The sequence below is a fragment of the Cupressus sempervirens genome, chromosome 7 (assembly GCF_028749045.1).
Source record: "Cupressus sempervirens isolate cs-2001-9-10 chromosome 7, ASM2874904v1, whole genome shotgun sequence".
NCBI lineage: Eukaryota > Viridiplantae > Streptophyta > Pinopsida > Cupressales > Cupressaceae > Cupressus > Cupressus sempervirens.
The window spans coordinates 375348590-375366364 of NC_143124.1; positions in this window are offsets into that span (position 1 = coordinate 375348590).

Sequence of the window (17775 nt, forward strand, 5' to 3'; positions counted from 1 at the left end):
AGGAAAGTATGATGCAAATAAATCCTATTAAAATCTTCTACACTTATAGATTCAATATCATGTAAACAACAATATTGCAGCCAACCATGCATACATAAAATAGATAGAGAAAGGAACACATAACACAAGGATTTTTCGGTGGGGAAAAATCTTTTGGTAAAACAACCCCACCCCTTCAGAACCTGCACAATGTATTATCTTCAACATGAGGTTACAATACACTTGCAATGCAAGTTCAACATCAACAACAGAAGACTCCAGTAGCTACTCACAGTACCAACAGTACACCCTTTTCACATCACATCTCTTCGCAACCCTAAAAATGTTTATAACATGTGCTTCACTTTAGGGCTACTCCCAAAGGTAAACCATATTAGGGTTTTACCATTCTCTGAGAAAATAGGAACCCCAAAAATTTTTTTGAACCCCACTATTGAGGTAGAGTGTACAGTACTCAAATATCTTAGTTGCCACATGTCTTCACCTGTCATTGAATCTTCCTAACATAGCTCTTACGTGTCATAGGAATCTGTCATAACCATTTTAGTCATGATCTCCTTACACACAATTAAAGATGTCAACACATCAACATTATTTGCAAGAAATACATTTTACAAAACAAATAATAAGAATAGGAATTATACAAGGTTGAGACACCTTATTCCTAACAAGGCTAATGTACTAAGGAATTAAAAATATTTAATTTAATAATTATGCTCACTTTAATTAATTGAGTTTGATTATTCAATTAAATGAAAAAGGCATTTATGAGGTCATATCTCACTTTATTAAATTAAACAATATCTTCAAAATATTCCCTTCAGCTGTAAATGGAAACTTTGAGTGAACTCTCTCTCGAATTGGAATCAATCTAGTTAACTTGATCTCACACCCATGGAAAGTTCAGTTAACTGCTCATCACACTCAGATCAGAAATAGTTCACTTCACCTTTACAAGGAAGTTTCCATCTTAACTGAATCTTTGCTTCAATCCTAACCATTGATCCAAGTTGATCTCACTCGTTGATGGATTCCAAGAATTCTATTTAAGGAACTCATAATTCCTCATTAAAAATGGGAGGAATTGGAATAGATGTCGAATTGTTGCTTCATTTTGCACTCACATAGCTCATTTCCATCTTTCATACATTTCTTAGCTTAATTTCATATATTTTTAGAAATGCATACATTTAGTGTAATTTTCTTTACATGTTCTTAGATTAAAATGCATATCTCATTCTAGAATACTTTGCACATTCATTTAGATTAATTGCATTTCTTTAAATCCTTCATTCTTAGAGGGTTTGGTTGCTTACACCTCAAATATGAGGACATCGAATAAGTAAAATCCCTTTAGATAGGAGGCAAAAGGCCACGTTGTTGAGCATTCTGGATGAACAATTCAATGTTCATTTTAGAATGACTTTGTAGGTAATGACCATGTTGAAGTGTGTGTGTTAAACAAAGGCCACATTTCACACATACATTTTTTGGCACTCACTGTGGGGCCAAGAAAATCAATTTCTCGGGCCTTCTCGACATTCTTTTAATTAAATTTCAAGCTCTTTGTCTATACTATTCCATACAAGACCTCAAATCATTGCACAAGACATTCCATTTTCACATGAGAAAGGACAATAAATGGCATTGAAATAAATGAAAATGAAAGAACAAAGGTGGGGAATCGATGACTCACTGGAGGTCCATAGTCTGTTGGTTAGCTATGTCATTAGGAGTGCTTGAAATGATGATCTCTCACATTCACTGTCATATCTCTCTCAGAGCCCAATTCACTAAAGGACAAAATACACAAATGATTTGAAAATGACCCCTTCGGCCCTTATATATCTATTGATCTAATTTTTGAACATGCTCCAATTTGTGCAAAAAATACCCCTAGCTAATTTGACCATTTTGAATCCAGTTTCGGGATCAAATTCAAAATCTAACACACCTAAGTGTCATAAATTTTGTGTTTTAAATTTTGGGGGACTGACACGATCAAATGCTTGTGCAGTCCAAAATTTTCTAATATTTTGGGATTCCTTAAATTCTTTCAACTCCAAATCCTTCATATTTTCAAAATCTATTTTCAAAAAAGTCAACTCTAATCAATTATTGGTCAAACTTGGTCTTTTGGACTTTGAAATCACTTTGGTTTGACTTCCAATATTCTTTAGATCATTCTAATCTCTTTTATATTCTTCAGATCATTCTGATCTCTTCATATTTTTTTCTAATCATTCTGATCCTTTCTACACTCTACTACATCTTAGATTTCTTCTGTATCTCTTTGTATACTGCTTTAGATCATATTTTTGGTGTGTCATCTTTCGATTTCACTCCTAAGGAGGCAGGATGATTACATCATTGAACTTGAATTTCAAATCAATCTGAATCTTCATCGCTTGGGGCATCTTGTTCCTCGCTTATGTCCTCATCACTTGGGGCATCTCATCACTTAGGGCATCTTTCTCCCTTCTATCTAGCATCTTTTCTATCTATCTTATCTTTTCATCAATTGATCAATCTTTAAAAACTCTTCTTAGAGTTCGATGGATAGGTATTGGGACAGTCTAAACCCTGACTCCTGAGGATAGAGCCTCATTCTAGGGATGATTCTATGTCTCATAATTCAATAGTGTTATCTGTTATTACTGTCAAGTATCCAGACATTCTATTTGGATCCTTAAAGGTTAAGTTCCATTCTAGAGATAATCTTTTAAATGCTATTGATCTCAAGTATCTAGACATTCTATTTGGATCCTTAAAGATTAAGCTCCGTTCTGGAGATAGTCTTTTAAATGCTTATCAATCTCAGGTATCTAGATGTTCTATTGGGATCCTTAAAGATTAAGCTCTGTTATGGAGATAGTCTTTTAAATGCTTATCAATCTCAGGTATCTAGGTGTTCTATTTGGATCCTTAAAGATTAAGTTCCATTCTGGAGATAGTCTTTTAAATACTTATCAATTTTAGGTATCTAGGTGTTCTATTTGGATCCTTGAAGATTAAGCTCTATTTTGGGGATAATCTTTTAAAGGCTTATCAATGTTAGGTATCTAGGTGTTCTATCTAGATCCATAAAGATTAAGCTCCATTTTGAAGATAGTCTTTCAAATTCTTATCAATTTCAGGTATCTAGATGTTTTATCTAGATCCTTAAAGATTAAGCTCCATTCTGGAGACAATCTTTTAAATGCTATTGATCTCAGGTATCTAGACGTTTTGTTTGGAGCCTTAAAGGTTAAACTTTTTTCTAAAGGAAACCTTTAAAATGCTTATCAATTTTGGGTATCTAGGTATTCTACTTGGATTACTTGGGATTAAGCTCTGTTGTAGAGATGGTCCTTAAAATCTTATCAATTGGTCTCTATATCATCAACTTTGAAACCAATCTCATCTTCGCATCATGCTTTCTAATTTTTCTTTGAATTGAACATGCTGCTCGAATATTCATTCAAAGAGGGGAAAAATGTAATACACAAAAATTGGCTCATTGCCATTATACCAATTCTGGTATATTCTAATCAATCCTAAGACCTATTCTAATAGGAAATTCTTATTCTACTACTCGCTACTTGACTTAATCGTCAAATTCTTAAAACCCTAATCTACATTAATTAGACTCTTTATTTAATTCCTATAGTATTGACTCATATTAGTCACATTAAACCTATTGATTAAGATTTAATTTAATTATTAAGTATTTATACTTTATTAAATTAAATCATCACCTAAGGCTAATGTACTAAGGAATTAAAAATATTTAATTTAATAATTATGCTCACTTTAATTAATTGAATGTGATTATTCAATTAAATGAAAAAGGTATTTATGAGGTCATAGCTCAATTTATTAAATTAAACAATATCTTCAAAATCTTCTCTTCAGTTCTAAATGGAAACTCTAAGTGAACTCTCTCTTAAATTGGAATCAATCTAGTTAACTTGATCTCACGCCCATGGTAGGTTTAGTTAACTGCTCGTCACACTCAAATAAGAAATAGTTCACTTCACTTGCACAAGGAAGTTTCCATCTTAACTAAATCTTTGCTTCAATCCTAACCATTGATCCAAGTTGATCTCACTTATTGATGGATTCCAGGAATTCTATTTAAGGAACTCATAATTCCTCATTAAAAAAGGGACGAATTGGAATAGATGTCGAATTGCTGCTGCATTTTGCACTCACATAGCTCATTGCCATCTTTCATACATTTCTTATCTTAATTTCATATAGTTTTAGAAATGCATACATTTAGCATAATTTTATTTACATGTTCTTAGATTAAAATGCATATCTCATTCTAGAATACTTTGCACAGTCATTTAGATTAATTGCATTTCTTTAAATCATTCATTCTTAGAGGGTCTGGTTGCTTACACCTTGAATCTAAGGATATCCAATAAGCAATATCGCTTTAGATAGGAGGCAACGAGTTGTGTTATCAACCATTCTGGATGAACAATTCAATGTTCATTTCAGGATGACTTCGTAGGTAATGACCATGTTGAAGTGTGTGTGTTAAAAAGAGACCACATTTTAGGAATACACCTAGTAGGGTAATACATGAGGGCTCCCCCTAAAACCATAAATTTTGAAAATAGTATAAATAGAGTAAGGAATAATATCCCCCCAATTATGTGAAACTTTCAAATTATGGGAGCTATCCATAGGCCTTATGAGACCCATCAGTGCTTTGGGGATTCTTGGATTGCCACTTAATAAGAGGCATCTCAGCTTGGAAGCGAAATACCTATCAAACCTGATAAAACTAGCATTCTCTACATCTCATGTCATATCTAGAATCTAGAACTAGACTAGTAGTGCTTCCCCATTCTCCTCTCTATTTAATTTCATTTCTTTACCAAAATACAAAACTCCCTTAAACAAAAACATATGCATCAACAATGAGTAATGACCAAAGGTTTTTTTCTATCTTACTCTTGGCAATCCCAATTAATCCATTGTGAATTTCTCAGCCAAATAAGAAGCAAAATCAAAAATGATTTCCACACTAAAAGATGAGATCTAAACAACCATATACATAAAATCCACAGGCATAAATTCTTCTTCGTCTCTCCCAAAAACTCTGCACAAGGTCCTATATATCTCTATAGCCCTAGAATTGAACTATGCCCTTCTGAAGGGTTCCTTGGAGGCTACTATTATTTCTGATAGAGTTCCAATCTTACTTATATGTGCCTTTAATGCATCTTGTCTAATGATATCCTTTTTGGACTTGTATTCCTTTTCTAATCCTTCCAAATCAATGGGCACATGGTAATCAGTGATAGGCCCTAGACCAAAAACTTTCCTAATCTAATCTAGGTTGATTGTAATTAAGACATGGCCATCCATTTTTCTTACAACCCTAATGGCTTGGTCATAGTTTTTGGCCATAGCTTCAAGAATATCATAGTCCATGAACACATTAGGAACCACCAGTTTCCCTAGATCAAAGTTCCAGATATTGACATGTGGGGCAAAAAGGTTCCTCTCTGAAAACCAATTTCTAAACAATTCTAGACCTATTTTAGTTGTACTAGCATCCCTAACCCAATTAGCCTTGTCATATAATCCATCTACTATTCTCAACCTAGGGTTTAATGTAGTAAGCCTTTTGACTTGCACAGTTTTAGTGGTGGAATTGGGAAGCAACTCAAGTAAATCATCGTGGACATTCTTGTCCAAGTAATTCTCCTGACTAGAGAATCCCTTCTTTGGAGGCATTCTAAGAATTAATTTGTATAATTAAGATACAACAAATATTATAGTGTAAATACTTACTTGACTCTTTGCTTATTTCTCTCTGTAACTTTGCAATGTCTTCGCAAACATTGGGAATTTGCTTCACATTCTTGTTCAGCTGACAGCTTTCTTAGTAATAGCTTCTGCTTAGAAAAACTTTGCAATCTTTGTTTGGGTAGGATGAGCCTAAGAGAATATCTTGTATTATACCTTACTTTCTTTTGCATGCAAAGCCTTCAAGATTCATAAATGCATAGAGTGGAAAAAAATAGTGTGGCATCATCTTTCCTTTTGAATTTGCACCATTGATCCATGAAAAATCCTACGATTCAGGGATAAAAATGAAGCTGACTTATCTTTCCTTTTAACACATTGGTAGTCAAACCAATGAAGCACATCCACCTATACCTTTCCTTCATTGCTGGTGTTTCATTCTGGACCCACTAAAGATTGTGGACACGTTTCATCAAGTCTCTAAACTAGAATCTGGAAGAGTAAACTAGAAATTCTATTCACTAATGATAGACTCAATCTGATTCTTGCACCTAGGCAAGGGAAATTTCATCATGCAAAAAATTAGACCAAAAAACTACAAGCACAAATATTCACAAATCCAATTTTGATCAGCATTGAAGAACTCCAAAAGGAAGCAATTGGGGTCACAAGGGAGAAGGTGAACACACAAGAACTATCTTCTACCATCCCTTTAGTTATTGGTGATCAACCTTTGATTCCAACAATAGTAGACACATCTATCAAGGTTGACACAAATGTCAAAGAGGACATAGTTGAGTAAGGGAAGACTACTACAAAAGAGGAAAAGGAGACAACAATAAAGAAAATACGATAGCTAGATACATTTGCACTTGCAACAAAACACAAAGGTGCCACTCAAGTCATTGTCATAGATCAAGAAATGCCTGAAGAAGGAGAACAAACACCTAAGGTAAAATATTAGGAGGCCATACAAGCATTTGGAACTTTACCAACATTAGGCTCCTCACCTATAAAACTTCTTCAGAATCCAAGCATGGAAGCAATACCCCTACAAATCTCAGTGCTAGGCACAAGCTCTTCTAAAGTTGAAAAGGTAATTCACTATGGTGATATCACTTTAGATGAAGAGATAATGATTCCTAAATTTGATTATGACATAATGATAATTGATAAAATAAGCATTTTTTAACAAGCATTAGAGAAGAAGAAACACCTAGTAATTCTTAAGGAGTACATGCAAAAGCAAGCATTGCTAGAAATTAAAGACATCTTTTTAGATGCATTTAGCTTGCCTACTACTGAAGAAACCAAGCCACTATTGGAAAAATTGTCAAATATTGTGGAGAAGGTTAATAATGAAGACCTAGATACAAATGCCAAACTTTTGGAATGGTCTGAAAGAAATTTTCAAGGAAAAGTAAATGAAAAGATATCTGGTGATATAGCACTTACATAAGTTGCATTGGCAAATAAGGTTGAGAATGTGAAGAAGGTGTTTGAAAATATCTTCTCATTGTACACCAAACTATGTGATCCCACACTCTTCACCCAAGACACTAGATGTAGAATTCTAAGCTTGGAAAGGAATCTAAACATATTAGGTACACAACTACCCAAGAACCTAGCTTAGAGTGAGAAGCATTCCATATATTGCTTCAATCACAAAGTCAACTAGCTATATTAACAATAGAAGAGTCTAATATAAGAGCCAAATTCACACAAATTCAGGCCTCTCTCACCCCACACATGGAAATCCTCCACAAAGAATTAGGCTATGTAGAAACATTGTTGAAGAAATATCCCAATCTTTCTACACTTGATAGCCTAGTACACCTTGCAGTTGAGCTCGCTATCCAAGTTAAGTCATTAGATGTTGCATGTGACAATTGGGATGTAGCTCTAAAAATAATCATGGAAGTCCATAAATTATTTTTGGACAAATACACTATAAGTGTATAGCCCTTTGACATCAATGTCAAAAAGGGGGAGATAAATAAGCAAGGGGGAGATAAAGTAATAAAGTATCAAGGGAGATAGAGTTAAGGGGGAGTAAATAAGAAAGGGGGGAGATACAATTGAAACAAAGAGAGAGATGAATAAATAAAAAAGGGAAGCATGAACAAAGGGGGAGTAATCAAATTTTGACCCCAATGATATAGATTTTTGAGAAATATAGAGTAGAGTAGACATTAGCTAAGGTAGAGCATAAAGGGCATAAGTGCATTGAAGAAAAAGAGTATCAGTCTGCAAAGTCAAATCTAGTCAAAATGGATAATTGATTTTGGATATAGAACACACACAATAACTTAGGGGGAGTTATGCATTTTGAGGTACATAGATTATTTCCAAAATTTTGAAAATTTTGAATTTCTATATATGAGCCAAGTTATGGTTATGTTATACATGAGAAGAACAGATTGTTTTTATATATTCAAGTGTTTTTGACACTCATGTCAAATGGGGGATTGTTGATCTTAGATTGGTTTTGACAATTGAGTGTCGACACACTTAAGGCATTTACTTAGTTTATGATGAACTAGTAATGCATGTTGAGTATAATATGTAAATACAAGACCATGTCGAGTTGTAATGAGTGCCAAGTCACTCATGTGCCAAGTTGCTCAAGTGTCAAGCAGATAGACCATGCTAACTAATTCAAGTGTCAACTGAATAGTAGATGTTGAGTAGTTCAAGTGTCAAGTTAGAAGCAAAATTATAGTGTATGTCAAGCATCAGTAACTACATATGCCAAGTGACATAGATTAGACATATTTATTTTTTATGGCACAAACAACTATGTAAACCATTTTTCAGCTGACATAAGGTTAGATTTTGATTCTTTAGAGATAAGGATGAATCTACATGCATATTCCCTATGCAATTACATACAACCAATCAAAAAATGGGAAGGTTTAAGTGAAAAAATGGATGAATCTCAACCATAGATTCATACCTAACCCTAAGACACCTTAGTCATCTTAAGGAGGATGAAGCCCTAAAAATTTTATGAGAGAGAGAATAGAGTAGAGAGCATTATGAAGGGGTGAATGTTTGAATTGAAGGAGCAAAGAAGATGATTTGTAGAGCATTCAAGGTGACTTAGCAATGAGAGTGAATTGTAGAATCAGTTAAGTGAAGAATAGAGGATAGAAGATACAACATTGTTATATCAAATTGTGAAGGATCAATCAGAGATTGGATAGAGGTGATATGTTATCAAGCAAGCAAGAGCCAACCGCAAGATCTATACTGAGACATTTTGACATGTGATTTCAGTTAAATCTCCTAGGCAGAGTGGTCCTAATAGGCCTTATCAAACCCTTTGAGAGGGTGACATTCCAAGTGAGTCATCCAAAGTCCTTTAACCAGGTACACTTCTAATAGGGTGTTGAAATCCTCTAACTAGATGGGACTTAATAGTATGTGTAAGCCTTTAATAGGGGAGGCCTTTCATAGGGTAGACCATGATTCATGGTCAAACCATTGTAACCTTAATTGGCTACACTTTATTGCTGCAGTAGTGAAGACTTGTGGATGTCATCCCCACCCTAGTTTTACCTTCTCATTTGGAGGGTTTCTGGTTAATTATATCTAGTGTCAAGTGTGTGTGTTTAATTGCTTACATATTTTAGATGCATTTACTTTACATGTTATTTCAATATGTTAATGCATGTGATGTATGAATGATGAAAAGTTTTTTGGGTCCAAATTTAAACTTTTGATTCACCCCACCCTCCAAAAGCTTACCTTTCCCACTTGCAATTACAAAAAAATTTAGTGAAGAGAAATAAGTGCTATATTAGATATTGAAGATATCATCAACAAGCAAGAGGTTTTTGTATCTATCCTTTTTTTATCAAGGAATTACATTGTAAGTTACATGTTTCGACAGTGGGCTCAACTTGTATAGGATATTGTATATGTATATGTACCAACTCCTAATAGGGTTGAAGAAACTCCTAACATTGTTGAGGAATATAACAAGGACTGAGACACTATATGGTTGTAATTGAATCCTAACAAGGTCAATATCTTTAAGAAGATACTTTTAATTAATGGATGATTTTTTGGGTACCACTCCCACCAAGGTTTTCCCTTGTCTAGGGTTTCTCTAGTTAACAAAATATGGTGTCATGAGTTCTCTTATTTCATTGGTATGTTTACTATTTAGTATAATTAGTTTTTTTTTCATATACAAGTTCTAATGAAATTAATAATATCCAATTTTAGGATAAAGTTTGTAGAATATTGATTCACCCCCCTCTTAGTATTCCCTCTTTATAAAAATCGGTATTAGAGAATAGTTAATCAAAAGAGGCTTAATAAATTGAGTAAGATCCTTATGCATGTGTAATAGTTACATAAGAATCTAGAAGAATCTCTTAAGAAGATTGATATTCTTGGTTTCGAAATGGTTTTGACATTCGAGTGTCAACAAACTTAATCAAATTCTCAAGTTAATGCTAAGTGTAATACAAAAGCCAAGCTACAATGTATGTCAAGTTAGAAAATTCAATAGGTGCTGAGTGAACTTTAGGTTCCAAGAAAAGTTCAAGTGCTGAGCAAAGTATAGGTTCTGAGTCACTATAGATGCTAAGTGGAATAGAATTTCTATAATAGCCAAGTGAGCCAATTTTCCTATATGTGCCAAGCATCAACAACCAATATGTGGTGAGTAACATAGAATTAACATATGAGGTTGTGCCTTCACAAACTCAGATGTAAACCATTTTTGGAGCTAACTGAGAATGAATCTCAAAGGATCTTGAAGATAAGAACAAATCTTTCACATTACATATGCAATCAACATGCAGCCAATAAGAAAAATGGAGCAAGCATACAACCAATAAGAAAAGTGCAAGGAATGAGTAGGAAATGAAGATTTAATATTGATCATAGATTCATACCTAATCCAAAGTCTTCAAAATCTTTAAAATAGGAGAACGAAACCCCATTGTATGAGTGAATGAGAAAAGTGTATGGGTGAACTATAGCAAAATTCAAAGGGGAGTTTAAGAGACTTAATGAAGAATAGAGTAGCATTTTAGAATCTAGTTATTGAAGAATAGAGTATCAGAACATCAAAGAGTGACATATCAGATGAAGCAAGGATCAAATCAACAAGATCAGAACAAGGATCTGGAATCAACAGTTGATGATTGCAAAGCTATAAGGTCAAAGGTTTTCTAATACTCTCTAACAATTGTATTAGATATGCAAATCCTATGGACTTAGGTTGGCTTAGTAGCCATTTGTAAATCCTTTAACAAGGTGGCATTCCAAGTGAATGTACAAAAGTCCTTTAGCTAGGCCTACTTTTAGCAAGATATTGAAATCCTTTGACCAAGTCACTTTTAACAGTGTAAAGTCTTTAATAGGACAAGCCTTTCATAAGGTAGACCATTGGAAGTGGTCAAACATTGTAACCTTGAATAGTTACACATTTCTGCAGTGATATTTTGTGGGTGTCATCTCCACCCCAATTTTACCTTCTCATTATGGAGGGTTTCTGAGTTACCAAATTTGTGTGTTGTCTATTTTCATGCATGTCTTTACTTTCAAGTTTATTAGATAAATTAGATGCATGTGAATGGTTCAGTTAAAAAGTTTTGAAAAGGTTAAAGTTAATTCTGATTCACCCCCACCACCCCCCCCCCCCCCCCCCCCCCTTAGAAGTAAATCTTCCCAATTGTTAATTCCAAAAATTAGTATTAGAGCTAAGTTCTCATAAGAAGGAGCCTTATAGCTTGGAGCAAATATCTAAAAATGGAAGTCTACAAACTTGGGAAGATCATAAAGAATTAGGCAATTGACATACAACTTGCGTTACATGCTTTGGAAGAAGCTAGAGGAGAACTGAGAAAATCCTTAAAAAGAAGAAAAGAGATTGCCATAGCTGAGAATGACACATAGTACAAGGAGGTTGACACCTCAAATTTTTTTTCAAATGGAGATTCCAAAGAGTTTGATGTAGCAATAGAAACCCTAATGGAGAAGAATAGAGCTCAAGTAGAAGAAATTAGAATCACAAGCCATGATGCTTTGTGAGGTGACTGAACAGAAGAAAAGAGCCATCGAAGACAAGGCTATGCTAGAAGAAGACACAAGAAACCTTGCCAATAGACTAAAAGAAAAGTCAATTGAGCTTGCAAGAATCTCAAACATGTAGTTGGACACCCTAAGTTAGATGATGAATGCACATCATGAACTAAATGTCAAGGACATTGAGATCTCTACGCTGAAGATACAAAATGAATAACTACAAAATGACCTAAAAAGAGAAAAGGAGATTGTAGAAAGCTTCAACAAACCCAATGAGGCCATCAAGTACTTTTAGTAGCTATTGCAATCACCAAGCGAAAGCAATGATACTTCAGGAGTAGGTTACATAAACACTAAACAAAGGAGAGTCCTCCAAAACTGCAGAAGAAACGTGTAACAAAGGTAAGAACACTAAACCTACTTGTCATTTCTATGGTAAAAAGGGACATACCTCTAATATATTTAGGAGCAAGAATGACCATTAGTATGAAGAGCCTAAGAATGCAAGTTATTGTCACAAGTCGAAAAAGCAAGGACATCAAGCACATGACTGCAGGACCAAGACTATCGGTACACCAAAATTTGAAAGTCACTGCTACAATTGCAAGAAGTATGGACATAGAGATTTTGAGTGTAGATCAAAGCCTATGTGGATAATAAATCAAGCAACAAGGGAAGGTAACCATGATCATCACTATAATTGGGACTACAAGACCAGGTATAACTATCATTACTATCAAGAATATGGACACATTCCTAAAAATTGCATAAGGAGACATTTTAAACGGAACTATAGTATTTGGTTGAGCCAAACCACATGTTTTAGTTGCTTGAAGACTGGTCATATCAGTGAGAATTTCCCAACAAAGTCAAAGGCACCCAACTCAAAGAGTGAAAAAGGTAAAGAGAAGGTAGATGTTGAACATATCAAAGGAGAAATAAATAAGACATGGAAGAAGAAAGATGAGGTTAGCACATCAAATGAAGGGATCACTTCACCTAATAGGTCAAGTGGTCACACTTCATCAAACTGAGCAAGAGAAAGCACAAGGGACTAATTCATAAAGTTTAATCATGCATCAGTTCCTAGAAGAGAAAGTACTAAAAAAGATGGATCAGCATGAACAAAGATGCAAAGTTGAAAATTCAAGAGTGTTGCCAAGTTGCCCTTAGATGCCAAATAAAAATCTAGTACAAGCTAAGTTGATTGTCAAGATTGTAGGAGCCGAGTTGGTAGAGGAAGTTGAGTGAAGAACAAATCTCAGTTGAAGTCGAGTGAGTAATACTCTAGTGGAAGTCGAGTGATGGAAAGGTAATGGAAGCCAAGTAACATAGAATCCTTCAGAAGCTGAGTGGACAATTGTAAATGTACTAAGCATTAAATGCAATGAAAATAGGGTATAATATCATATTTTCATTCATTTTTCTTCATTATCAATGCAGAGAAAAGAAAAGAAAGAGTGTAGAGCAAATCTAAAGTGAAGAAACTAATGAATATGAAGATTTTAATAGCTTTCCACCATGATTCCATTTATTATAAGGTATTTATGAATGTGTCGAGCTATGTAGTTTCATGTTTACTTTGTGTTGAAATTGTAGTTTGTGTAAAATGGCATCTAGCTCAAGAAAAACTTAGAAGAAGGAATCTTTTGAGGTCCAATTAGTGTCCAAAGATGTCAAGCAACCCAATTTTCATCCAATCCCAGAGGTTGCATACAAGAACAACCCAACCGGAGCCCTGTCCATCATACCCCCAAAAGTTGTAATGGTTCAAGACATAAGGAAATGCTATAACTGCAAGATAGGAGCCATAGGTGATATGGAAATGAGGGAGGCATATGAGAAATTGTGTGATAATGGAGTATTGAAGGAAGAATACAAAATTGTTATGAGGAAGGGTTTAATACGAGCCCTAGAATTCCCTACCATGTTCAAGATAGAATGGATTAGACTAGTGTTGAGCTGAATGCATGATGGTAGTTTATGGTTGGAGGATGGCCCTATCAAAATCACAAAAAGGATTATACGTAGAGTGACTGGATACCCAACCCTAGATCATCCAAAGACCCTTGGAAGTGACTCTAAGGAGGCAATTGAGAAGAACACAGGTGCAAAGTGGAATAAGAGAGGAATGACAATTGACACAATCCAAGACCCTCTAGTTGACTTTGTAGTTAGGGTCATTGCACACAAGTTCTACCCGTCTAGCAGACTCAATAGTGTGCCTTGTATTGTAGTGGATGTAGGATACAAATTGGTAAAGAAAGATCATACATATAATCTTGCAGAGATGCAACTACAATAGATAAATGAAAATCTAGTAGCAATCAGGAGACTAAAGGGAGTACAATATAAATTTGGTGCAATTTTGATATGTATTTTCTTTAATGTACAAAATGAATTCCCTTCTTTTGGTAAAGTAGCATGGAAGAATGATAGGTCTATCATAGCTCAAGTCAATGAATACATAGAGTAGATGGGAGCCAATTTTGAGACCTTGATGACTAGTTATTTTGAAGATTTTAAGAAATCAATGAAGCAAAGGCTCAGAATTCTAGTTTCCTTAGTAGAGAAATAGGTAAATGAAGTTTGTTTTCTTGTAGATATTGATTACACATACATACAAGTGGGCATACCAAGAGTGATATGGTTGAGACATCTTGAGTATGAGATAAATATAGATGAAGCATCAGCAACAATAACTACACTACTTGTAGAATAAATTGACAAGGATGCACCACATTTTGAAACTTATGAGATGGCAAGATCCAAAGCAGATATGGAGTTGAAGAAAACCTCCACTTTGAAGAAGAAAGGCAGGCTTGTAAAGAAGCTAAAAGCCAATTTTAGGGAAGGAACTATAGAAGAAGTAGAAGAAGAAGGTGAAGATGTTGAGAGTGATGAAGAAAAGCAAGATCAAGGGCCACCTGCCCTAACCCAAGGCATGGGAGAAGATGCAAATAAAGAAGAAGGTGTTGAGTTAGAAGCACCAAAGGCTGAGCCAAAGAAAAGGAAAGCTCAGAAGTAGCTAGTTGCTCCACCCAAAGGGAATAAGAAGAAACCTACAAAGCCAAGCCTAGCCAAGCCAACTACAAGGGCTGACACTAGGGCTACAACATAAGGGGAAAATGAGCAAGAAAAACAAAAGGAAATAGAACAAGGAAAACCTATAGAATGAAAAAAGAGGACGAAGTATGTTGCACAACCTAAACCAGATGAGGAGAGAATAGAGTCTGATGAAGAACAATTTAGATTGGTAAGATGCTCTAGCACATCTGAATTAGAACATATTTGCAACAATATTAGAGATAATGTGGATTCATTTGGTCTAAAGACCATAGAATACAATAAGTTGTCAAAAGAAAAAAAAAGCATAGTGGAAGAGTCCATCTACACTATGATGGCTAAGTTCAAGACTACCCCACTTGAATTAGACAAATCAATCCCAAAGGAGCTAAGCTCATTGGTTGAAAATAAATGGCATTACTATCTTAAGATGGAGAAAGAAATTAGGGAGTCTACATTGGCTCATGTAAAGCCAAACCTTACTAAAGGTCAAATAACAAAGGCTAATAAGAAGCATGGGAGCAAATTTGCACCCAAATATAAAGCCTTCAAAATTTTGCAAAAATCAAATTGAAGATGTTGTCTAGAAATCCACACACATGTGGAAATTAATATATGGTTTAACAACTATAAAGGAAGGATAGGAAGACCCATTTGAGGGTAGGAATGATGAAGAAGAAGAAGAAAAGAATGATAAAGAAGATGAAAAAGAGAAAGAGAAAGATGAAGGAGAGAAAAAAACAAAAAAAGAGATAGTGGAGAAGGAACATGTTGGGGAACAACAAACTAAACAAAGTGTCCAAGACACCCAACTACCACCACCAAGACCTCCACATAAAACATCTGTAGATATAGAAACTATATAGGATATTCTTGACACTTCAGCTCAAAACATCAATCCTTTAACTGCAGAGAATCTTAAGAAGATCCTTCACTAATCAACATTACAAGCACAACTTTACAAAAATCTAGTATTGGTGAGTGTTGATGAACTATAGAAAGTTGTAGCAGAAATATCAAGGGAGAAAGAAACCACACAAGAACAAACTACACAAATTCCCATAGCTATTGTAGATCAACCTAAAGAGCAAAAAGTACAAGACAAAATTGCTAAGGTTGATTCTACAATAAAGTTAACAACTAATGCTGAGAAGCAAACAAAAGAAAAAATAAGGTAAGATGTTCCTGCAGCACAAACCTAAGGTGCACCTCCACAAATTGTCATCATTGATCAAGGTAGTAGACAAGAGGAGAAAGAATTAGAGAAAACCTCAAAGGAGTAGGAGGCAATACAAACATTGGTAAACTTGCCTACCTTGGGGACTTCTAATAAGAAGTTGAGCACTAATGTAGTCCCATTACAGATATCAGCACTAGGCTCAAGCACTACCAAGGTTGCAAGGTTACTTCACTATGGAGACCCTAAACTTGATGAAGAAATAGTCACACCAAGCTATGACTCAAGAACAATGAACCTATAGCAGATAAATGAAGTGCAAGAGGCACTAGAAAGGAGATAGAGACAAGAGATACTCAGAAATGAGTATAGGCAGAAGCAAGCATTGGTAGAAATCAAAGAAATATTTCTTGATGCATTCAGCTTGCAAGTACTTGATGAAACTCATCCCATAATGGAGCAATTATCCAACATTTTGGACTAGATATAGAATGAGGACCTAGAAACTAATGTCAAATTATTAGAATGGTTAGCAAAGAAATTTTAGATGAAAGTGAATGAGAATATATCAAGTGATATAGCACTTTCACAAGTTGAATTGGCAAAGAAGATTGAAAAAGTGAAGAAAGTACTTGAGAATGTATTCTCATTATACAAAAAGTTGTTTGATTCCTCATACTTCACACATGAAACAAGACAAAGGATACTGAGCTTGGAGCAAAATCTAAAGATTTCTAGCACTCAGCTACCAAAAGGTCTTGCTTAGAGTGAGAAGAATTTTGTAGCTATGCTTCACACACAAAAGGAATTAGCTACGTTGACAACTAAAGAGGCCAATATTAAGGCCAAGTTGATGTAGATTCAATCCTCCATAACTCCACATCTAGAAGTACTTCATAAGGAGCAGTCCTATGCTGAAAATGTACTAAAGAAAGACCCAAATATTTCTACTCTAGAAGGCCTTGTTCATCTTATAGCAGAGATAGCCATCCAACACAAGTCATTGGAGATAACTTTAGACAATTGGGATGCTTCTCTCAAGATGATTATGGAGGTAAATAAAAAAATTTTGGCAGAATATTCTATTCATCCTTAGGACCCTTTAACAAGTGTCAAAAAGGGGGAGAGATAATAAGGGGGAGAATAAGAATATTCATTCATTATTTATTGCATCTAATAAAAGGGGCAGTATATACTTATAGGGGAATATAATTCATTAAATGGAGAGATGTGAATAAGAATGGTTATATAATACATTTTGGAGGAAGGTATAAAGCCAAAAAGATACAAAACTGCAAGGAGATGTGAAAAGGAAACAAATACAGAGTATAGGATTCAAAAATAGGGTACACAGATATAGATAAAGGTAGATAAGGAAAAGAGTATCAATATCAGCATGAGACATATTTAGCAAAAGAATTTTGGTTATAGGAATGGTAATGGCACATCAGCTTAGGGGGAGTTGCAAGATTTTGAGGTATACAAAATTTTGAATAAGTTTTTGAAGTCTTGTACATATGCTGAACATAATATGTAGTATACTCATACATATCACTTTCATAATGTTTAGTTAAGTGTTTTTGCCACTCATGTCAAAGGGGGAGATTGTTGGTCTCACAATGGTTTTGACATTTGAGGGTCAACACACTTAACCAAATTCTCAACTTAATGCTGATTATAATACAAAAGTTGAGCTACAATGTATGTAGAGTCAAAAAATTCAATAGATGCCAAGTGAA